At 46.6% G+C, this 22682-nt stretch overlaps 1 long non-coding RNA gene across 1 annotated transcript; it reads left to right on the top strand.

The window, feature by feature from the left end:
* Nucleotides 1-57: 57 nt before the first annotated feature.
* On the top strand, nt 58-3422 carry LOC121820593 (uncharacterized). The gene is made up of 2 exons (XR_006061180.2): nt 58-107; nt 3251-3422. It is a non-coding gene; the product is annotated as an uncharacterized LOC121820593 (long non-coding RNA).
* Nucleotides 3423-22682: the final 19260 nt, after the last annotated feature.

Below are 22682 nucleotides of genomic sequence, written 5' to 3' on the forward strand. Positions count from 1 at the left end.
CGGGCGAGGGGCGGGGCCGACTGGAGGGGTGGGACCGGATCAGGCGAGGGGCGGGGCAGAGCCTCCAGTACTAGAGGAACGCAATCATCACCGACACGCGAAAGCAGGTAAGGACTTGCTGTTTGGAATTACAAATGTCTGGGTTCAAGTCTTTACTGGCCTGTAACCTTGGACTCCAGTACTCTTGCTTGGAAAATCCCATGGGCGGAGGAGCCTGGTAGGCGGCAGTCCATGGGGTCCGAAGAGTCGGACGCGACTGAGCGACTTCACTTTCACTTTTCACTTTCATGCATTGGAGAAGGAAATGGCAACCCAGTCCAGTGTTCTTGCCTGGAGAATCCCAGGGACGGGGGAGCCTGGTGGGCTGCACAGAGTCGGACACGACTGAAGCGACTTAGCAGCAGCAGCAGCAGCAACCTTGGGCAAACTCACTTCACCTCTCTGTGCCTCAGTCTCCGCAGCTGAAAAGTGGAGATGATAGTAGCACCCATCTTAGGGATTGTTGGGAGGAGTAAGCAAAATAACACCTACTGAGTTTCCAGCACAGTCCTTGCGTATAGTAAACCCTCTATTGTGGTTAATTACAGTTATTTGCTTTGTTGTCCTTTCTTCTTTTATCATAAAGTAAGGAATTGGTGCTTGCCTGTGTTCCTTATAATGTGAGTATGTTTTATATATGTATAAAACATAATAATTGCAAACACATGTGGAGTGTGTCAGGTGAAGTGCTTACCACGTATTAAACACTGTAGCTTATTTAGCCCTCACAGAAGTATGAGATGATCTTATAATCTTCATTTTAATAGTTGTGGGAACTGAAACACTAACATTAAACAAATTGCCTAATGACAAGGGCTTCAGCTGTAAAGAATCCTCCTGCAATGCAGGAGACACAGGTTCGATCCCTGGGTCTGGAAGGTCCCCTGGTGAAGGAAATGGCTACCCACTCCTGTATTCTTGCCTGGGAAATCCCATGGACAGTGAAGCCTAGTGGGCTACAGTCCATGGATTCTCAAAAGAAGGACACAACTGAGCGACTAAACAACAAAATAACAAACAACCTGAACAAGAACTTCCATCCAGGTGGCCTGGCAGCATGGTCTGCATTAAGTCAGGCCCTATACCATGCCCCAGCTCCAGTTCTGCTTCGACTTTTTAACTAGAGTGAGGCTTGAAATCACTCACGAGAGGCAGCACAGCCAGCTAAAAGCAGCCGGTCCTCACAGTCCAACCTCCTAATTTACAGTGTGGAATACAAGCATCTCTATTTACGAACTATAAATTAACTATAAAATACTTTCTGATATGGAGTCATTTCCTTTGCCTGACAGCTTTACAGGGTCTTACCTCTGTGAACAACAAGGCCAGTGAGCCCACAGACAGATTCGTGTACAAAACTGAATCCCCTTCTAGGGTGCTTTGGTTTCATGCACTGCTTCTGCACTGACCCAGCCCTGACGCTTCTCACCTCCTGGTTTGGGTCTGCATTGGCTCCACCCAGCATTCCACGGTCCAAGTGACTGGATCTGACCAATCAGGGCCACTCATCTCTCTCAGCTCGATGACTCTCTCCAATGGCAGGCCTCAGCCAATCAGTTCAGTTCAGTTCAGTTCAGTTCAGTTCAGTGACTCAGTTGTGTCCGACTCTTTGCGACCCCATGGACTGCAGCGCGCTAGGCTTCCCTATCCATCACCAACTCCTGGAGTCTGCTCAAATTCTTGTCCGTGGAGTTGGTGATGCCATCCAACCATCTCATTCTCTGTCATCCCCTTCTCCTCCTGCCTTCAATCTTTCCCAGTATCAGGGTCTTTTCAAATGAGTCAGTTCTTGGCATCAGGTGGCCAAAGTATTGGAGTTTCAGCTTCAGCATCACTCCAAGGGACTCTCAAGAGTCTTCTCCAACATCACAGTTCAAAAACATCAATTCTTTGGCACTCAGCTTTCGTTATAGTCCAACTCTCACATCCATACATGACTAGTGGAAAAACCATAGCTTTGACTAGATGGACCTTTGTTGGCAAAGTAATGTCTTTGCTTTTTAATATGCTGTCATAGTTTTTCTTCCAAGGAGCAAGCGTCTTTTAATTTCATGGCTGCAGTCACCATCTGCAGTGATTTTGGAGCCCCCCAAAATAAAGGCTGTTACTGTTTCCACTATTTCGCTTGTTTCCCCATCTAATTGCCATGAAGTGATAGGACCAGATGCCATGATCTTAGTTTTCTGAATGTTGAGTTTTAAGCCAACTTTTTCAGTCTCCTCTTCCACTTTCATCAGGAGGCTCTTTATTTCTTCACTTTCTGCCGTAAGGGTGGTGTCATCTGCATACCATCTGTCATCTGCATGCCATAATGTTCGTATCATCTGCATCTGAGCCAATGGGAGCCCAGAAGATGCTTGAGCCTCAGTGGGCTACCTCTCCAGTTGATGCAGTCAGAATAACTAGAGGATCCTGAATATGGAACACTGAATTCCTTCCCTCCATCCCTGAAGTCAGTGTGGACTGAGTTTCCATCATCACAGGGGCCTGGCTGTTCTCCTCTGTTTACTTCTTTTTGTTCTTCCCCACTAGCCTGTTCCCCTATCCCTGAAATACAGGGCCTTTGCATATGCTGTTTCTGCCTCTGGGGACAGGTTCCCTCCTGCTGCCCTCTCCTCCATCAACTCCTTACTTAAACTACATCTCAGTGCAATTGTCATTTTTAAGCCTTTCCTAAACCACTCACCTTCTCTAAGGAAAAAAAAAATTCATGCACTTTTCCTTCCTTAGGCTTATCGTGATTGCTAACTGTGTATTTGTGTGTGTGGTCATTTTATAAATATTCCCATCCCAGACACGGCAGGCAAGTTCTTGTCTCTTTTGTTGATCACTGTTTCCCAGTACCCAGCACAGTGTCTGGCACAAGTGTAGTACTCAAGAAATGTCTGAGGGTGACTTCAGAATTACCTCCACCCCGATGGAAAGGAGGTGGGCAATAGCACCTCACAGGGACAATATTCCTGATAATTTAAAAATCGTCTCCACTAAGTCAGTATGAGCTAGCTCCCACATATTGTGCTCCCAGGATTTGGCAATGAAATTGCCAGTTTCTCATTAGTTACTCCTCATTGCAGGCATGTAGTTTTCAGTTTCCTTTGCTCTATTATGTCAGTTACCACTTATCCATCCACTTTCCATTCTCCAAACTCTTTTGAAATCCCTCATAGGCTGATGCCTTATCTCCCCCTCCTTCTTTATCCTTGGGGTTTAGGCCATGGGAGGGAGCCATGATGGACATCCAGCCCAGACGCCCCACTAGTGACTGCAGCCCCAGTCACTACTTGACTTCAACTGCATGAGAGACCGAAATGAGAACCACCCAGGTGAGCAAACTCAACCCACAAAAAATTGAGAGATAATAATAAAACTTTGTACTAAGTCGCTGCCCTTGGTGGTGTCTTTGTGTGTGTGTGTGTGTGTGTCTTTTTTTTTTTTTTTTGGTCAATGTCTTGACACACCTCTATGGGTAATGAGCAAGAAAGGAGCAGAACCAGAATCTAAAGGTTGTGGTCAGTTTCACTGTAATGAAGTTTTTGGTTAGTCTGTTTCCGAGCTTGATAATTGCTTGCAGAGCCTGCACATGATGGATCCTCAGTTTGCCTGCATCGTGTCACTGACCACATTCAAGGGCACATAGAATATGAATCAAGACACTCAATCCTAAGACATTGCCCTTCAACATTTTTTTAAGGAACTGAAAAGCGTCTTTGCTAAAATTTTATAGAAGGTTTTCAGCAGGGTGGTAAACCAGAAAACACACACTTCTTCAAATGACTATTGAAACAAAAACAGAGGGACTTGACTGTCAGTCATTTTGACCAGGGTCTGTACCCAGCTTCCTCCACAGAAATGACCTCAGCCAGAGAGCTGAAGGCACCTCTCTCAGGGAAGGTTTCCTCATCTGAAAAATGGGCACTAAGATTAGCAGTCACATATGGATTCCAGGTGGAGGATGACTTTTCCATGGAGTCAGAGGGTGGAGAGGACACCAGAGGAAGCTGTTGTGCAGCTGTCTCCCCACCCTCATATCTCTGGCCATCAGGAATGAACAAATGAAGCTTCAGTTTCTCCGCAAGCGGAGGAGGATGGCAGCTTGTTCAGCTAGGCGAGGCTACAGAGGCCAGGGGCCTGGTCACTAGATAAGGGAAACTTGGAAGTTTCCATCTTTGTGTCCTTTCCTTCATCCTCTGGATTTTCTCCTTTTTAATCCACAACCCCCCATGGGGGAAAAAAAAGTCTTCGTTATCTTTCATGATGATTAATATTTACATATTATAAACAACTCAAACAAGCCAGAAGAAAAAATTAAAAATATCTTTGTCATTATCTCATCATGGAGAGATAAGCGCTTGACTTTTTTTAACCTCCTTTTCCCCCTTAACAATCCCTGGTCAGGGAACTAAGATCCTACAAGCCATGAGGTGCAGCCAAAAGAGAGAAGGAGACTGCAGACTGTGTGATTCCCTTTGTGGGGATTCCCTGGAAAACTAATCCATGGTGACAGGAGGCAGGTCAGGGAGGCCTGCAAAGGAACAAGAAGGAATTTTTCACAAAGACGCAAAAGTTCTATCACATCATATAGCATGACAGCAGTTCATACAATGGTAATACTGTATTTTATGTAGAGTTGTTATTTGTTGTTGTTTAGTCAGTCAGTCATGTCCAACTCTTTGCAACCCCATGGACTGTAGCCCTCCAGGCTCCTCTGTCCATGGAATTTCCCAGGCAGGAATACTGGAGTGGGTTGCCATTTCCTTCTCCAGGATGTCTTCCTAAACCACTGATCAAACCCGAGTCTCCTGTGGCTCCTGGATTGGCAGGCAGGTGTTTTTGTTTTTGTTTTTATTTTTAACCATTGGACCACCAGGGAAGCCTTTATGTAGAGTTGTTGTTGTTGTTCAGTCGCCAAGTCATATCCGACTCTTTGTGACCCAGTGGACTGCAGCATACCAGGCTTCCTTGTCATTCACAATCACCCTGAGTTTGCTCAAACTCATGTCCATTCAGTCAGTGATGCCATCCAACCGTCTCATTCTTCTTCTGCACTCAATCTTTTCCAGCATCAGGGTCTTTTCTTTGCATCGTATGGCCAAATTATCAGCATCAGCATCAGTGTATCAGTGTATGTACGCCTCCAGAAAGTATCTACAGAAACCTGCTGGCCCCGAGGGCAGACCCTCTGCCCTACATGCTGGTCCCAGTGCGCTTGTCGCCACGCATTTCCTGCCTGTTCCTTCCACACATACACCCCACCTCCACCGCTGGCTTCCATGGCCTCCGTGGCTTTCCCTCTGCTATTCTTGTTCATGCTCATCCCCTCCCTGCTCTGCTCTCCAGGGGGTCTTCCTGACCGAGAGACTGAACCCAACCCCATTGCAAATCCAGGTCTTCAGTGGTTCTTCATCCCACATGACTTCCCTGTCATGTGACTTTTACTTCTCTCTGGGCACTTAGAGGCATAACCTGCCAGCCAGACCACCTTGGCAAGTCAGTGGATGGGGCAGGAGAGGGAGGCCCTAGCTGAGGAGAGGCTGGGCTACAAGGGACCCAGAGCCAGGTGCATGGAGGGACAGGGCAGTAACCATCCTGTCCTCCTCCCCGGAAGAGCTGCAAGCTACCCAACAGTCAGGTGCTCACGAGGAGCAGGTTTGTGTCCAGAGGCACTCTCCCAGCCCTCCCTCCTGAGTGTAGTGTCCTGTGGCATCCACGAGAACACCTTCAGCTCCATCAGTAAGGGTAATGTACAAGTCCAGAAGGACCTGTCTGTCTGCACTGAGCTGTCTGGTGGGACCACTGTGTACATCGGCATCATGGATTGGATGCAGAGGGAGATCAGGGCCCTGGCCCCCAGCAGGATGGAGATCATGACCCTCACTCCTCTGGACACAAGTACTTGGTGGGGAGTGGGCTGCACCCCAGCCTCACAGTCCATCTTCCAACAGATGTGGGTGGACCACCAGGACCGGCCTCTCCACAAATGCTTCTAGACTGTGAGAATGCTTCAGACACATAGCACTTGCCGTGTAAGTTCATTCAGGATAAATTTGCCGCACACCTTTGCCAGCCTCCTGAAACTGGAATAAGTGTTTGAAAATAAATTTGTCCTTGAAACTTGTATCTGAGACTGTAGAACTTACTGCTGATTTTGATGTTGTATTCAACACTTCCCCTGGTGTATCTTTTGTTTGTTTGTTTTTGGCTGTGCTGGGTCTTCGCTGCTGCACACAGGCTTTTTTCTAGTTGTGGCGAGAGGAGGCTGCTCTCCAGTTTTGGTGCTAAGGCTTCTCACTGCGGTGGGCTTCTCTTGTTGTGGAACACTGGCCCTAGGCTTCTCAGGCTTCCGTAGTTGCGGCCCACAGGCTCTGGACCACAGGCTCAGTGATTGTGGTGCACAGGCTTAGTTGCTCTGCAGCATGGGGGATCTAGGATTGAACTCATGTCTCTTGCATTGGCAGGTGGATTCTTTACCAGTGAGCCACCAGGGAAGCCCCCCTTGGTATATGTTTAATACCTTGTGTAGATCTTTGGTTTAAGATCCTAGTTACATGTGATTCCATCACTTCGTGGCTGAAATGAAAACCTGTTTCTGGAAGAAGTATCATTGGCTGGATGAGAATCTGTGAGACCTCGAATCTCTCTGTCTGTGTAGAGGATTAATATGTCAGGATTGCCGATCCCAAGGACTTTCTTGGTTGTCCAGTGGCTAAGACTCTGCACTCCCAATGCAAGAGGCTGGGGTTAGATCCCTGGTCAGGCAACTAGATCCCACATGCCGCAATAAAGACCCAGTGTAACCAAGTAAATAATTTTCTTTCTTTTTTTCTAAAGCCTCTTATTCCAGGATTTCTCTAGAGGCTGGCAAGAGTCCTGAGCCAATCACTACTTCTGTCCTTCCGGCCTGGCAATGGTCGGGAGGGTCTGAGCCTCGGGACCCGCATTCTTCTCATACCTGCTCTTTCCCTCCAGTGCACCATGGACTGTTATCTGCCTTCCCGTGGAAAACGGCTTTCATTTACCACTGTAAACTTATTCAACCTTTTAACTTAGGCAAGATTTTTGTACTCAATCCTCAGTTCCTAAGAGATGACAAGAAATTTTGGTGTTATATAGTCACGTGAGAACATGAGGCCCAGCAACATGTCACTGTGAAGACAAGTGCTGCAGTAAACAAACAAAAGACTTTCTTTCAAGGCTTTCCCTTTGGACATTTGCTCCACATCCGCTATTGAATATGTAAAAGTCACCCACATATTGCAGAAAATATAACCCTTTGCTGCAAAATAATATTTGAAAGGATTTTTATGGTTTTGCTTCCCGAATCATTTGGCACAAGCCGGCCAATCAACCTATGACTAACTGGGATTTCTAAGGAAACATCTTTCCTCTTACTTTATGAGGAATTCTGGCAATGTGAGAAAATCTAAGCCACATGTTTTTGACTGTCCTGAAAGTTTTATGAATATGAAATTTAATGATGAGAAAATTGACTATAATGTTATATGTTATAGGCATTTAATTAAACATTTGTTAATCTTGGTTTTGCAGTTTAAAAAAAATTCATATGTGTAAATTTTTTTAGGTATCAAATATAAATAAAACTCTGAAAAGGTCATTAAGTCCTGGACTGGGTGCCAGAAGAGCTTGCCAGATGAAGTGGGAGCTTATCCCAAAAGCAGACAGAGGGTGCGCACCATGTAGAAGCTCCTTCATCTATACATCACTGCAGGGTGATCCCATGGGAGGGAGCAGCTGGGCCCTGTTCATGGCCAGGGCTGGAGCTGGGGCCAAGGCAGAGACTGCAGGGAAACAAGTTTTGTCTCAGCCTCGGGAAGGTGGTCACAGCAGCCAACAGAAGGCCTGTCCTGTCGAGGAGGCACCACTGGGATAGAAATGTAGATTTCTGTCTAGGTCAGGAAGGGCTGGGCTCTGCCGCAGTAACAAATAAGCCCCAAACCACTGTTGCTTTCTACCAACCAAGAGTCCTTCCTTCCCCACACTCTGAGTCCATCATGAATCTCCTGGGAGCTGAATCCACATCACCTGCACTCAATGCCCAGTCTGAAGGAGCAGTGGCTGTGCAGGGCACAGTCCCTGGTGCAGTGGAGGGAAAATGAGAGAACTGTTGCTAGTTGTGTGTCAGCCATTAGCGCTTCTGCTGGGAAGTGATGCATGTCACATTTGCTCACATCTGTTAAAGATTCTCCCCTTGACCAGATTCTGCTTAGGCTCCTCTGAGTTCTTTTTCTACTAGGTTTTTATTTTTGGACTTCCATGTTCATCTCTGCATTGTCCAATTGTAGCAAGAATCTTGCTTAAGTCAGTTTAGCCAGAATTCCCCATCCTCCATATCTGACTACCCTCCACATCTAATCAAGTTCTTCATCCTTCACCATCCCCCAGGTTATGTGCCATCTCCCTGACCTGGCTCCAGCAAAAATCTTGTTTAATCAGAAACCTCCTGTGGGCTTCCCAGATAGTGCTAGTGGTAAAGAATCTGACTGCCAGTGCAGGAGACACAAGAGATAATGGTTTGATCCCTGGGTTGGGAAAGTCCCCTGAAGTAGGGAATGGCAACCCACTCCAGTATTCTTGCCTGGAAAATTCCATGGACAGAAGAGCCTGGTGGGCTACAGTTCATGGGGTCCCAAAGAGTTAGACATGACTGAGCAACTGAGCACACACACACAGAATCCTCCAGTACTCCTGTTTCCTTTGATTAATTTTCCATCCAGTGACTCTATCCTGCTCCTCGGTTATAAATTCCCACTTTTCTGCTCAGTCAGTCCAACCTCTCTCTCCCACTGCAAACCCCCACTTATCCCGAGAACCCTTCTTGAATAAAGCCTGCCTTACCACTCTTTAACAAGAGTCAGAATGAATCTTTTCTTCTTTAACTCATCTCATCCATTGGCCAAAGGAAGGCAAGTGACCAAGATGATTGTTAACAGGGCCGGGGAGGAGAGTTTTCCAGAAAGTGGCAGTGGGTGCTTGTGAACAGTAACACAGCCTTTTACCATTTTCCTCTGACAGAGAAACTTGAAGACAACCCTCTGTAAAGCAGGTCCCACCCAAGACAGCTGTCTTGCCTGTTAGGTCTCAGACAACCGCATCTCGGGGGGTGGAGAGGGGAAGTCACGTGCCGGAGATCATCAGAAGTCCCTTCTCCCTCCCCTCCATTGAATCGTTTCTGATTCACACACCTGCCCCTCAAACCGGTGTGAAAGGCCGCCTAACTCAGCTGGGGTCGGGGTGCGGGGAGGCACAAAAATCTCTCTTCTGGGGTAGCCTATTTGCATGAGATGAAGGTAACTTGCCTCAGATTGAAAAGACATTTTATGCGTGAATCTTGATTAGTTCCTTTAAACAAAAAATCACTGTCACGACTACTGAGCCCACATGTCACAACTACTGAAACCTGTGCGTCTAGAACCCATGCTCTGCAACAAGAGAAGCCATGCCAACTGCTACAACTAGAGAGAAGCCTGCACAGCAACAAAGACCCAGAATAGCAAAAAAATAAGTAAATAAATAAAATTTTAAAAAATTACTTTCTCACTTATCGTTTATAAGTGACATTTACTTATGTCATTTGTCTACATAAGAACCTGTAGTGGCTTCTAACTGCCAACCTCGCAGGTGGAATCTGAACACCTTGTCCCCTCTCCCAGCTGTACTCAAAGGCAGGCTCAATTTCCCTCAGAATACAAAAACTAGGGTACTCTTAGATGGAGGACAATGGGTACTAGGGAAATGACCAGCAATAGCCATTAACATTCACCACTGTGATTTGTTCTTCCTGCAGTAAAAGTGACACCTCGCTAGTGTCCTCATGGGCGCTCAGATAAATTACATTTCCCAGTCTCATTCCAGTGGGACTGTGTGACGGTACTCTGGACAATGCAATGTGAGCAGAAGTAATTTACACCATTTTAGGGCTTGGTCCATAAAACGCTCCAATCTCACAACAACATCAAAGAAAACCAGAGCCTGCCAGTAGCTAAAGTGGTAAAAGCAAATTTTACTCAGGAACTATTGGAGCAGGGGGAAAGAGGCCTCATCGTAAGACTGGGCTCAACTCCCAATATGAAGAGGAAGCCATGGGAACACAAGGGTGGGGACCAGTGGATGGAGAATTATTAAGGAAGCACCAGGGATACAGAAGTATTCTGGCTAAACGAGATTTTTGCTGAAGGCAGGCAGGGTATCACCTCAGGCATCACCTGAGAGAAGAGAAGTTTGGTCAGATAACCAGGGTGGGTGATCAAGGATGGGAAATTCTGGCCAAACTGACCTGGCAGGATTCTTGCTAAAACTAGACTCTTGGAGGACACGCCCAAGGATGGGGCCAAAGAGGATCAGAGGAGCCTGAGTAAAGTTTGGTCAAGCAGAGAATCTTTGCCAATATTCCTTTGGATCCTTATTTTTAAACAGCAGCTATAATGAATACTTTGGGAACAGTTGTGGAAACTTGATAATAAACTGGTTGTGAGGTGGTATTATAGAATTTTATATTTTCCTACATGTGATAATGACACTTTGGTTGCATAGGATATCCTTACATTTAACAGATGCATGCCCGGGACTTCCTTGGTGGTCCTGTGGTTAAGTACCTGCCAGTGCACAGACACGGGTTCAATCCCTACTCCAGGAACTAGATCCCACATGCCATGGGGCAACTAAGCCTATGTGCCACAACCACTGAGCCCTCACTCTAGAGCTGGAGAGCCGCAACTACTGAAGCTCGCTTGCCTAGAGCCTGTGCTCCACAACACGACAAGCCTGCACGCCACAACTAGAGAGTAGCCCTGGTCACCGCAACTAGAGAAAGCCTGAGCACAGCAACGAAAACCCAGCCAAAAGAAAAGAGAGAGAGATGCATGCCTAATTAGTTAGAGGTGAAAAGTCACACAAGACCACAGCAGTGGGTTTGGTTTAGGGCTGACATCCAAACTCACAATACTAACTGCTCACGCAGCACCTAGCTGACTTAGAAAGGATATGGAACAGGAAGTACAGCAGCACTCTATACAGCTCTCCATGGCTCTGATGACTGCATATGGGCTACGTTCTAGCCCCAGAGGATTCAGCAAAGAGTACCCACTGGCTCTGTGGCTCCCTGCTTGTCTGGTGGCAATGTGACAGTAAGAGGTCACATGCATTCTTCAGCAGAGCTACGGCTGAAGTGACAAGTTACACCAGCAGCCAAGAACAGCAAGCCAAGAGGCAGCCTTCAACAGCAGTTGCACAGCACACACAGGTCGTACAGGAACACCATCTGAGTTCAGACTACAAGTCAGCTCCTGGAGGAGGGATTCACAGCTGTGAAAGCTCTCCCTCTAGTCACGGATGCCTGAAACATTTGAAATCACTGGACAAAAAAGTTAAATAAGACAAAACGGCTGACACTCGCTGAAGCCAGATGAGTTTATCAAACTATGCTTCAGTGCTTGAAAATTTTTATGATAGGAAATCAAAAGAAATAAAATCTAAAATGGAGGTGTCCACCACCTGCTTTCATTTCCTGTGTAGTTTACGGGTAAGTTAATTCCGTCTGTTTAAAGCTCCCTGCTCTCAAGTCATAGCGCAAATCTCCCCTCTTTTATGTAGCGCCCCTCCCCCACTCCGACTATAGGATCCGTCCCTCCCTCCAATCCAAGTGCTTATTTCCTCTGGACTCTTCCTGTTGCCTTCTTTCAGTTGCAGGGCACAGAAAAAGAAAAAACGGAAACTCTGCCACATAGCCAAATAATCCTAGATTCCATGTCAGACAGGCTTGGACCCAGGGTTCCAAGCAGGCGGCCACGCCCCGCGGCTCTAGCCCTATCACATAGCTGTTGCTCCTCGGGGTGGCTTCCCTTTGCAGCCACTACAAGTTAGCAGCTACCAGCTCCTAGGCACGCTTCCTTCTGGAGGGACTTGCGGAAGCCTTTGCTGCAGCATGCTCAGCGAAAGTCCCAAGGCTTGCTCTCATTGGGCAGGCTTATCACATGCCCACCAATCAGGGAATGTCTGGCCCTGATTGGTGGGTCTGGGTCACATGCTCCACACCTGGCCCTGAGACGAGGCAGCGATGTCAGCGACCCTCGAAGATTTGGAATCAGGTGACTCTAGGAAGCAGGTGACTCGCGCTGGGGTTCCAGCATCTCACAGATGAGGCCAGAAATGCGGTGGAGGGTGGGGTGGGGGTGGGGGACCTGGTTGGTGACATGGTCCAGTCCACCTCAGAGGCCATTAAGGTGCTCGCTGGTTCTGAGTGGTTTTCGTCTTGTGAGTCCCCAGAATGATTTTTGGATGCCAAAGGGGCTGAATTTGTCTTCTCCTGAGAGTCCTGGTGAACGCGGTTCCGTTCGGCTCAGTCCTGTCAGGAGCCGCGCCGCTGGGGCTGTAGTTCCAAGAGAGGCCGTAAGGGGGAGATGGAGAGGCGAGAGGCAAGACTCCATTCAGTCCTTTCAGTTCAGTTCAGGTGCTCAGTTCAGTTCAGTTCAGTCGCTCAGTCGTGTCCGACTCTTTGCGACCCCATGAATCACAGCACGCCAGGCCTCCCTGTACATCACCAACTCCCAGAGTTCACTCAGACTCACATCCATCGAGTCAGTGATGCCATCCAGCCATCTCATCCTCTGTCGTCCCCTTCTCCTCCTGCCCTCAATCCCTCCCAGCATCAGAGTCTTTTCCAATGAGTCAACTTCGCATGAGGTGGCCAAAGTACTGGAGTTTCAGCTTTAGTATCATTCCTTCCAAAGAAATCCCAGGGCTAATCTCCTTTAGAATGGACTGGTTGGATCTCCTTGCAGTCCAAGGGACTCTCAAGAATCTTCTCCAACATCACAGTTCAAAAGCATCAATTCTTCGGCCCTCAGCCTTCTTCACAGTCCAACTCTCACATCCATTCATGACTACTGGAAAAACCATAGCCTTGACTAGACAGACCTTAGTCGGCAAAGTAATGTCTCTGCTTTTGAATATGCTATCTAGGTTGGGCATACCTTTTCTTCCAAGGAGGTGTTCAGTCATGTCTTTTCATGACCCTGTGGACAGCAGCACGCCAGGCTTCCCTGTCCATCACCAAGTCAGTCCTTTGGGTTTTGCTTTTTAACTGTGTATGGAAAAGCGCCTCGTGCAGTCGATGAGTCCTCACAAACTGGACAAATCTGCGAGGCCAGTGACCGAGGCCTCAGGAGCCCCCTGATGCCGCCCATGCTCCCCTGACTCACAAGGTGTCGTTTACACTGGCGCCACTCTACAGTATGGACTCCCTTGTGAGCTTCCCCTGCGCTGTGTGTATTTCCGTGTGAACACATTTTTTCTCAGGTTCTGCGGTCCTCGCGTTCATTTGTCTGCTCTAGTGTTGATGGGCATCTGGGTGACTTCTGGTTTGGGCCATTATGAATAAATAATACCACTGGAAACCTTTCACATATGTTTCAGTGGACACATATATATGCATTTTTGTTGGGTGTACCCCTGTGAACGGGATTGCTGGGCCATAAGTTGTATACATTTTTTAGTGTCAGTGGATACTGATTGCCACACCCTTTCCAAGGAGGCTGAGCAGATTTGCACTCAGGGTCCAGTTGCACTGGGTACTCTCTGTCTTTTCCTTGTTAACCATTCAAGTTCAATAGGGTTTTCTTTTTTGAGGGGGCAGTAATATTTATATGGTCACATCAGGTCTTGGTTGTGACATGTGGGATCTAGTTCCCTGGTCAGGAATCGAACTTGAACCCCCTACATTGGGAGCCACTGGACCACCAAGGAAGTCCCTCAATAGGTTTTTTATAAACAGCTTGATTGAATTGACATACTGTAAAATTCACCTGTTTTTATGTGTACAAATCAATACTTTTAAGTAAACTTGTGCAATCACCACAGTGAATCAATTATGGAACATTTCCATCATTCCTAGACCCCTCATGCCCTTTTTAGTTTGTTTTTTAACCTCGTTTTCTTCAACAGTCTTTGGGCACTTGTCTGGTGCCAGGCACTTTTCTAGGCGATATGAATAACTGAAAAATCAGGAAAACCTGGTCCTTGCAGACTAGAGAGAGTCAGACATAACCTGATTGCTGTAATCTTGGGGAGGTACAGAGTAGCATGGGATGTGCAGTGACCCAGAAAGTGACAAGGGTTTCTGACACTTTAACTGCAAATGTGGGGAGGGAGCAGGGGCAAAGTGTAAGACAACAGGGAAGGGACATCAGCTTGACCACCACCTGGGACAATGACCTTCCAAAGAAGAGCTCATCCTTCCAAACCTTGGGGGTTTTCCCAACCACAGGGTTGGATAGGAGTCTCTGCCCTTTACCCCCAGAACCTCCTGGGCTTTAATACAGGTCTGCCTCCCTCCTAGACTGAGGGCAGCAAGGACAGGGTCTTGACTTTCTTCACTGTGTGTCTTGGGCTCTGAGAAGTGTCTCAGAGGCTTCCAAAGTGCCCCAAGCTGGGGGGCCTAAGGTGACAGACTTGTATTCTCTCACAGTGCTGAAGGCTCAAAGTCAGAAGCCAAGGCGTGGGCAAGGCTCTCCTTCCTCTGAAGCCGGCAGGGAGGTCCTCTCGCCTCTGCTCACTGTGACAGTACCAGCAGTCCATCGTGACCCTTGACTTGTAGCTTTATCACTCCAGTCTCTACCTTCTCATCACAGGGAGCTTCTGTGTGTGCATCTCTGTGTTTCTGCTGTTCTTCTGAGGAACCAGTCATATTGGATTTAGGGCTCCCCTACCCCAGTATAACTTAATCTTAACCAAGTACACCTGCAAAGACACTGTTTCCAAATAAAGTCACATGTGAGGTTTCAGAGAGACAGGAATTTGGAGAAGGGCCACTATGCAGCCCAATACAGTGCTCAGAAAGCCTGTTGGAAGATGCCTGCCTTTCCTTGTACTCTGAGCTAGCACTCACTGTGGAGCCTGCTGCTGGCTTTGGTGTGAAAATCACCTTGATGGAGTTGGGGTGGGGGTCCAGGAAGTCTGTTAGATCATATCTCCTGGGTGTTCAATCTGTTTTCCTCTAGAATCAGCTCCTATGGGTGCACCCAGACCAGCCCCGCCTTGGGAGGGCCAGGCCCTGGACACAGAGAGTCACTACACCCCAGGTCCCCTTTCCTTTTCATTTCAAACACTTTTAAAGTACACTAATAACACATGGTGATTTTTATAAACTTAAAAAACTTTTCTTTGTTTTCCTTTCAAACATTTCATTGTGTATACTGCGTGGTGATATTTTAAAAACTTTTTTAAACCTAATTTTTTGTTTCATTTTTCACTTCAAACATTGTTTTAAAATAGTCAAATAATGCATGGTGTTGTAAAAGGAAAACAAGTGCAAGGAAATAGCCCCCAAAGAGAGCTGTTGCCAACCCCAGGATCTGTTATTTCCATCTTACATCTCCTGATTTTCAACTAGTCAGGTTGTCACCTGGAGTAGAGGCTACACTTCCCAGTTCCCAGATGGTGAGGGAGGCCACATGACTAAGTTCTGGCCAGCGGGATGAAGTGCAAGTGTTACATGTCAGTTTCTAGAAAGTTCTCTCAAACAACAGCTCATGGGTGCCCTTTGCCCTTTCTTGTCTGTTGCTTAGAAATCAGATGTGGTGCTGGAGTGCCTTCTTGGAGCATGAAGTTAGGGTTGCACCCCGGGGATGAGAGAGCAGAAACTGCTGAGTCAGCCTGAATCATGGTTGTCTGTGGAGACACCATAGCAGCCAGGGATGTCCGTACTTTTGGACTTAGATGTGTGAGACACACCAGCTTCTGTCTGTGGTTGTGTACCGGATCGCCAGGGGTGGACTAAAGCCACATGCGTGTATTATCTCACAGTGCTGGAGGCCAGAAGTTTGAACTCAGCATCGCTGGGCCATGTCTGGGAATCAGCAGGGCCTCCCTGCCTCCAGAGGCTTTAACGGAGAATCTGCCCCTGGCCTCTGCCAGCATCTGGGAGCAGCAGCCTTTCTTGGACTGTGATCGCATCACTCTGATCTCTGCCTTGGAGACCCTGATGCTGGGAAAGACTGGGAGGATGAGAAGGGGGCAGTGGAGGATGAGAAAGTTGGATGGCATCGATGGACAGGAGTTTGAACAAATCCAGGGAGATAGTGAAAGACAGGGAAGCCTGGAATGCTGCGGTCTGCGGGGTTGCAGAGTCAGACACGACTTAGCAACTGAACAACATGCTGCCAACTTTGTGTGTATGTGTATAATCTCCCCCTGGCTCCCACTCAGAAAGATATATGTGACTACATTTAGGGTCTACATATATAATCCAGGAAAATTTCTTCATCTCAACATCCTTGACTTGATCCTATCCGCTGAGACCCTTTTACCAAGTGAAAGTGAAATTGGTTAGTTGTGTCCAACTCTTTGTGACCCCATGGAATGTAGCCTACCAGTCTCCTCAGTCTAGGAGGAGTTTTCCCGGCAAGAATGGAAAACTTGGAATTTTCCAGGCAAGAATACTGGAGTGGGTTGCCATTTCTTTTACCAAGTAAGGGAATATTTACAGGCTCCAGGGATGAAGACTTGATGTCTTTGGGGAGCAGTGTCCAGCCACTGTTGTTCATGTCTCTGTCACTTTGTGCTGAGAGGAAACCCCAGTGAACAGACAAGAATACATGAAAAGGAATGTTCTGGGCAGCATTATGTGTTATAACTGAAGATTGGAAATGACATCCATGATCAGCTGACTTTGGAGAATGTAGATTAATGGTCTAGTGTCATGGGACCTTATACAGTAATGAAAAGGAAGCATTTATCAGCACGGCTAAGACCCCTGCAGAACGCTGTGCTGAGCTCTGTGCTGGAGCTTGAGGGCCCAGCCCTTCCCCGTATGAGCCCCCAGTCCAGAACCAGTCATGACAGCATAGCGTAGGCACAGCAGCAGTGTCCTGGACCTCTGATTGAGCTGGGAGGTTTGGATACTGGGGGATAATTAGGTTTGTACCAGATGGGCTTGGCGGGGGGGGGGGGGGGGGCGCTTCCAAGTGAGGAGAATTCCAGGTGCAAAGGCTTAGCCGTAGATTGGCCGTGGCCATGTGAGATGAGAGAGGGGAGCAGAGGTGGTGGGGTGCTGACAGGCTTAGGCAGCAGAGACCTACCAAGAGGGGCTGCTTGGCCCAAGTGTTGGAGTGCTGTGTCAGGCTCGCCCCCTCGTGTCAGCATCCTCCCTGACCGTCAGCAGTCACAGGGTGACAACCCCTCTCATTCAGTCCAGGGTGGAAAGACATTTCTGCAGCCAGGGAGGATAGTCCTGGATCTTCCCTGCGTGCAGCTGTTCCCCATGCAGCAACTCAGTGACTCCCCACCCTTCTCTGCACCGCTCTGCATCCTGGGAGCTACACTGGTGAATTCTTGCATTTTTGGTTTGTAACTCCTCTCCTTTTTATTCTCTGAAAAGACAACTACATCAGGCAATAGTTAGCAATCTATGCAGGTGGGTATATTATGTACAAAGATGTACTTTGTGACAATAACAGCATGAAGGAGGGGGAGGATGCAGCTGTTGAGGAGCAAAGTTTTACTAAACCATTGAAATGAACACTAATCTTGAAAACATTATGTAACATGAAAGAAGACAGACAGGAAAGGCAACATATTTTATTAATTTAAGTGAAATGTGCAGAACAGGCAAATCCATAGCTATAGAAAGCAGATTAGCGGTTGCTAGATATTGGGTTTGTGGGTGTTGAAGGGGGTGAGGAGTGGGGATTACTACTAACTCCTTTTGGGAATCATGAAAATGTTCTGAGGTTGAATCGTGGTGAGGGTTGCATAACCTTGTGAACCTACTGAAAACCACTGCATTTTATGCTTTAGGGTAGTGAGTTTTACAGTATACAGATTATTTCTCAATTTTTTCAAAAAGAAAAACGAAAACTTTACCACCCTGGTATTGCTCAGCCATTAAAAAAAGTGAAACAATGCCATTTGCAGCAACATGGATGGACTTGAGAGTGTCATACTGAGTGACATAAGTCAGATAGAGGAGGAATAGCATATGACATCTCTTATATGTGGAATCTAAAAAGAAGTGATACAAATGAATTTGCTTACAAAGCAGAGACTCACAGACTTAGAAAATGAACTTATGGTTGCTGGGGTTGGGGAAGGATAGTTAGGGAGTTTGGGAAGGTCATGTACACACTACTATATTCAAAATGAGAAGTCAACAAGGACCTATTGTATAGCACATAAAACTCTGCTCAATGTTATGTGGCAGCCTGGATGGGAGGGGGAGTTTGAGGAAAAATGGATGCATGTATATGTATGGCTGAGTTCCTTTGCTGTCCACCTGAAACTACCACAACATTGTTAATCAGTTATATCTCAATACAAAATAAAAGCTTTAAAGTTTGGGGGAAAAAAAACCTTACCACCCTGTAGGTCGCAATAGGAATGTACTTAGAGACAAGAAATAGACAAAAACAAACGGAGTTTGCCTACAAAAGGAAGCCAGAGCAGCTGTGCCCAGGTGTCCACTCCAAGTCGTGGCAGGGCTGCCCGGAGCATGGAATGTAAATGTGACTGGAGGTCAGGCTGCTGTGCAGATTTGGATTCTAAGGGTATAGTTCAGAGAACCTAACTTTCTCATGCCCTTTCAGGTGATGCTGGCACTGCTGGTCTTAGGACCAAACTTGCTGTAGCAAGGCAGTGCTGGTTATCTCCTGCTATGTCACCTTTACAAAACCTAGAGCCGTGAAAAACAATTGTTTCCATGTCACGGTTCTGCGAGTCAACTGGGCTCAGCTGGATGGTTTTTCCATGGAGGATCTCTCTTGCAGTTGTAGTCAGACAGATGGTGACTGGGGCTGGAATGTTCCTAAGGCTGCTCACCTGGGTTCACCTGTCTGATGCTCCGACTGGGATGGCTACAACCACCAGGGACTAGACAGGCCTTGACCTCTCTCTATGCAACCTTTCCACGTGGCTACTTTTCCACATTCCTTAGAGTAGTCTGCCCTGTGACATGGCAGATAGATTTTTCCAGAATAAGTGTTCCAAGACACAGAAAGTGGAAACTTCAGGGTTCTTGTCTCCTGAGCCTAGAAATGGGTACATTATCATCATTCTTTGGTGTTCTAATGGTTGAAGTAGTTGCAGGGCCCACTTGAGTTGAAGGAGAGATCACATAACTCCTCAGTGAGAGGGGTTTTAAAGAGATTTGGGGCATTTTTTGGACTTCCCTGGTGGTACCATGGATAAGAATCTGCCTGCCAATGCAGAGGACACAGGTTCCATCCTTGGTCAGGGAAGATGCCACATACCACAGAGCAGATAAGCCCGAGTGCCACAACTACTGAGCCTTGCTCTAGAGCCTGTGCTCGGCAACAAGAGAAGCCATTGCTCACCACAAGAGAAAGTCAGAGTGCAGCAATGAAACGCAGCGCAGCCATAAAGAAAGAAAGAAATTTGGGGCCATTTTTAATCCTCCAAAAAGGTTCTGATAGGTTCCCTTGACAAGGGCTGGTAGGTACACTGCTCCCTCTTGAGTCTTTGTACCGTCATGACAGTTTCCCTGCTACCTGGCTTGGTTGTAGATCTAGGCTGTGAGATTTTGGTGTGCTTTCCTGGTTGAACTGTTTTTATGTAGGAATTTGGGGATATTTAAATACTACACTAACATTGCCACCATCATCCAGGACTCTTCCCTCTGGGCTTTAATTTGGATCTGCATATTTTTTCATTCCTGATACAGGTCGTCACCCAGTGTGGGAGCCACAGGGCTCATAAAGACTGTAGGAATGTTCTGGCCAGTGAACCCTCATCTGCCTTTGGCTATGTGACCTCAAGTGGCTTGAACTTTCCAAGCTTTTTTCATTAAAAAATGAAAATGCTCACTTTGAGGAGATGTGTTTAGAGATAGCAGATAAAGGCATTCAGCACGTATTAGACAGTAAAGAGTAAATATGAGAAAAATAGAAAATAAGACCGTTGTCAACAGATTGGAGAGAAAAACAGAAAAATTGGAGGTGTGGGCGGGATGGTAAGTTGAGCCAATCCTTCTGGAGTAACTGGTAATATTTAACAAGAGCTGGGCAGCTGTTCTTTGCTTTGGCCTGGAAATTCCCCATCTGGGAATATATTCCAAGGAAATGATTCCCCAGGGGAAGATATGCAGTTTTTCTGCAGATGTTTTTAATAGCACTATTCATGATAGGAAGTAATTGGAAAGAAAACAAGTGACTAATTTAAAAAGTCTTGAAAAAGCAAAGGAAGAGAGCATGACAGCAACAGAAAATAGAAGTATAGGGAGTTCAAGGGACCAGCCCCTCCATAGAGCAACCATTAAGCAAAAATCAACAGAACTAACTTGTTTTGGAACTCTGGAATCCAACCAAGTGCTTACAGCAACCAGGGGAGTGCTTAATGAAGGCGGGGGCGGGGGTTAAGTTTCAGAATGAGGGGATTGTGGTGTTTTTGCTTCCCTTATCGCCACAGGCGGCTGTGGAAACCACAGCCCGTGTTCCTGGTGTGGCCTGTTGGGTAAAGGGTCAGTGTGGACTTTGTTCTTAAACACTGTCCTGGAATGTTTTAACCAGTTTGGCAGTTCCCTAAGGTCCTGGTGCCAAGATGTCTCTTGATTTTGCCCGCATCAGGTTAAATCCATTTTCCTGGAAGTGACAGTCAAAAGCATTTATAGATATAGAGTCCCCTAAGCCATCTGGGGCAAGGGTGAGTGGACAAAATGGCAGCAGATGGACTGAAAGGCCTGGGAGGAAGGGGGCTGAGGAGAAAGACGGTGAATGGGATAAGGCTTTGAAGGACTGAGGCATGTATGAGGGTATTTGGACTACAAAGAGCATGCCCAGGGCCAGATGCATACACAGAAAAGATCTCCCAGGGTCCTAGGCTTACAAATCTAGTGGACCCTTGGGCTCTGCATAAGCAGAAGATGAAGTAAAGTCCTAGGCGGCCTGGCCAAGGTTGTAGGAGCATCCAGCTCAGATCCAGTCTGCACAGATTGGGAGGAGGATTGTTTATTCTCCTTGGCTCCAGGCATTTATGAAAATCTCTGTCCACTGACATAATAGAACAGAGAGTTCAGTCATGACACATGGCAAAGAATATAGTTTTTACAAAGTACCTTGGAAAAGTCACCAAAGACAAACAGAACATGTCAGTTTTTAGCAATAAATAACAACAAACTCTGAAGAGAGGGAAGAATCTGATTTTTGGAGTTTCTACATTATAATACTAAAAATGTCCAGTTTTCAACAACAACAAAAAATGATGAGCAGTGCAAAGGAAGAAAAATATGTCCCATTCACAGAAAAAAAGAAATTAACAAGAATTGTTCCTGGCAGAGCCCAGATATTCAACTTACTAGACAAATACTTGAAATCAGTTGTCTTAAATGTACTTAAAAAGCTAGAGAATTCCAGGAGAATGATGTATGAACAAATGGAGAATATTACTAAAAAGGTAAAAATTATGAAAAGCAACACTATGGAAATACTGGAGCTGAAGAGTACAACAGTTGAAATAATTTCGCTGGGGATCAGAACCAGATGTGAGCAGGCTGAGGAAAGATAAGAATCAGCAGATGTAAAGATGGAGCAAGTGAAATCATTGAGTCTGAGGAGCATAGACACAAAATCATGAGGAAAAATGAACAGAGCCTAAGGGGTGTATGGGACATCACTATATGTATCAATAGATGCATGATGAGAACCCAGGAGGGAGAGAGAGACAGAGAGACAGGGAGAGACACACACAGAGTTAAGAATATTTAAAGATATTAAGGCCAAAACACTTTCCAAATTTGATGAAATCATAACTTGCATATTCAAAACCTCAATGAACTAGAAGTATGACAAATCCAAAAAGATCTACAAAAGGCATATTATATTCAAATTGTCAAAAATCAAATACAGGAATTTGGAAAAGTTAGAGAGGTAGCAGAGCCAGAAATTTGTCACCCCACCTAGAACTGCCCAGGCAAACTCTGTCTCAGGTAACTCTTGCAACTCCGGAGTCTATTGGAGGCTTGTAACGTCCAAGTAAAGGTTTGGAGAGAAAAGGGTGGCTAATCAGAGTAAATTTTAGCTCTTAGCAGAATAGCGGTTCCCACCTCCTACCCACCAGTGCTGTGGCGGGCAGCTGTGCATGGGTGTTTAGAGCAGCTTGTATGAGATTGGCAGGAGCCAGGCAGAGGGGAGAACCACATTCTTCAGGAACTGCACATCCGTTCTCTAATCACCGATTGCTGCTTCTGATTACAGATGTGCAGACAGGGCTCTTGTTGCTCCTCCACCTAGTGTTGCAAGCCACATCCTCTCTGACTAAAGCGACTTCCAGGGAATGGAAAGGACCAGGCCTTTTTTCCCCTTCCTTTATTTCTTCTCTTTTCCTCATTTTGTGACCCAGACATTGAAAAATAAGACATCCAGGAGTTCCCTGGTGGCTCAGCGGATGAGAGTCCACCTGACAATGCAGAGGACACAGGTTTGATCCCTGATCCAGGAAGATTACTTCATGCTGCTTGGAGCTACTAAGCCGGTGAGCCACAACCACTGAGTCTGTGCCCTAGAGCCTGCCAGCCACAACTACTGAAGCCTGTGTGCCTCGAGTCTGTGCTCTGCAACAAGAGAAGTCGCCACATTGAGAAGCCTGTACATCACAATGAAGAATAACTGCTGCTCACCTCAACT

This window comes from Ovis aries, chromosome 11 (assembly GCF_016772045.2).
Source record: "Ovis aries strain OAR_USU_Benz2616 breed Rambouillet chromosome 11, ARS-UI_Ramb_v3.0, whole genome shotgun sequence".
NCBI classification, from domain to species: domain Eukaryota; kingdom Metazoa; phylum Chordata; class Mammalia; order Artiodactyla; family Bovidae; genus Ovis; species Ovis aries.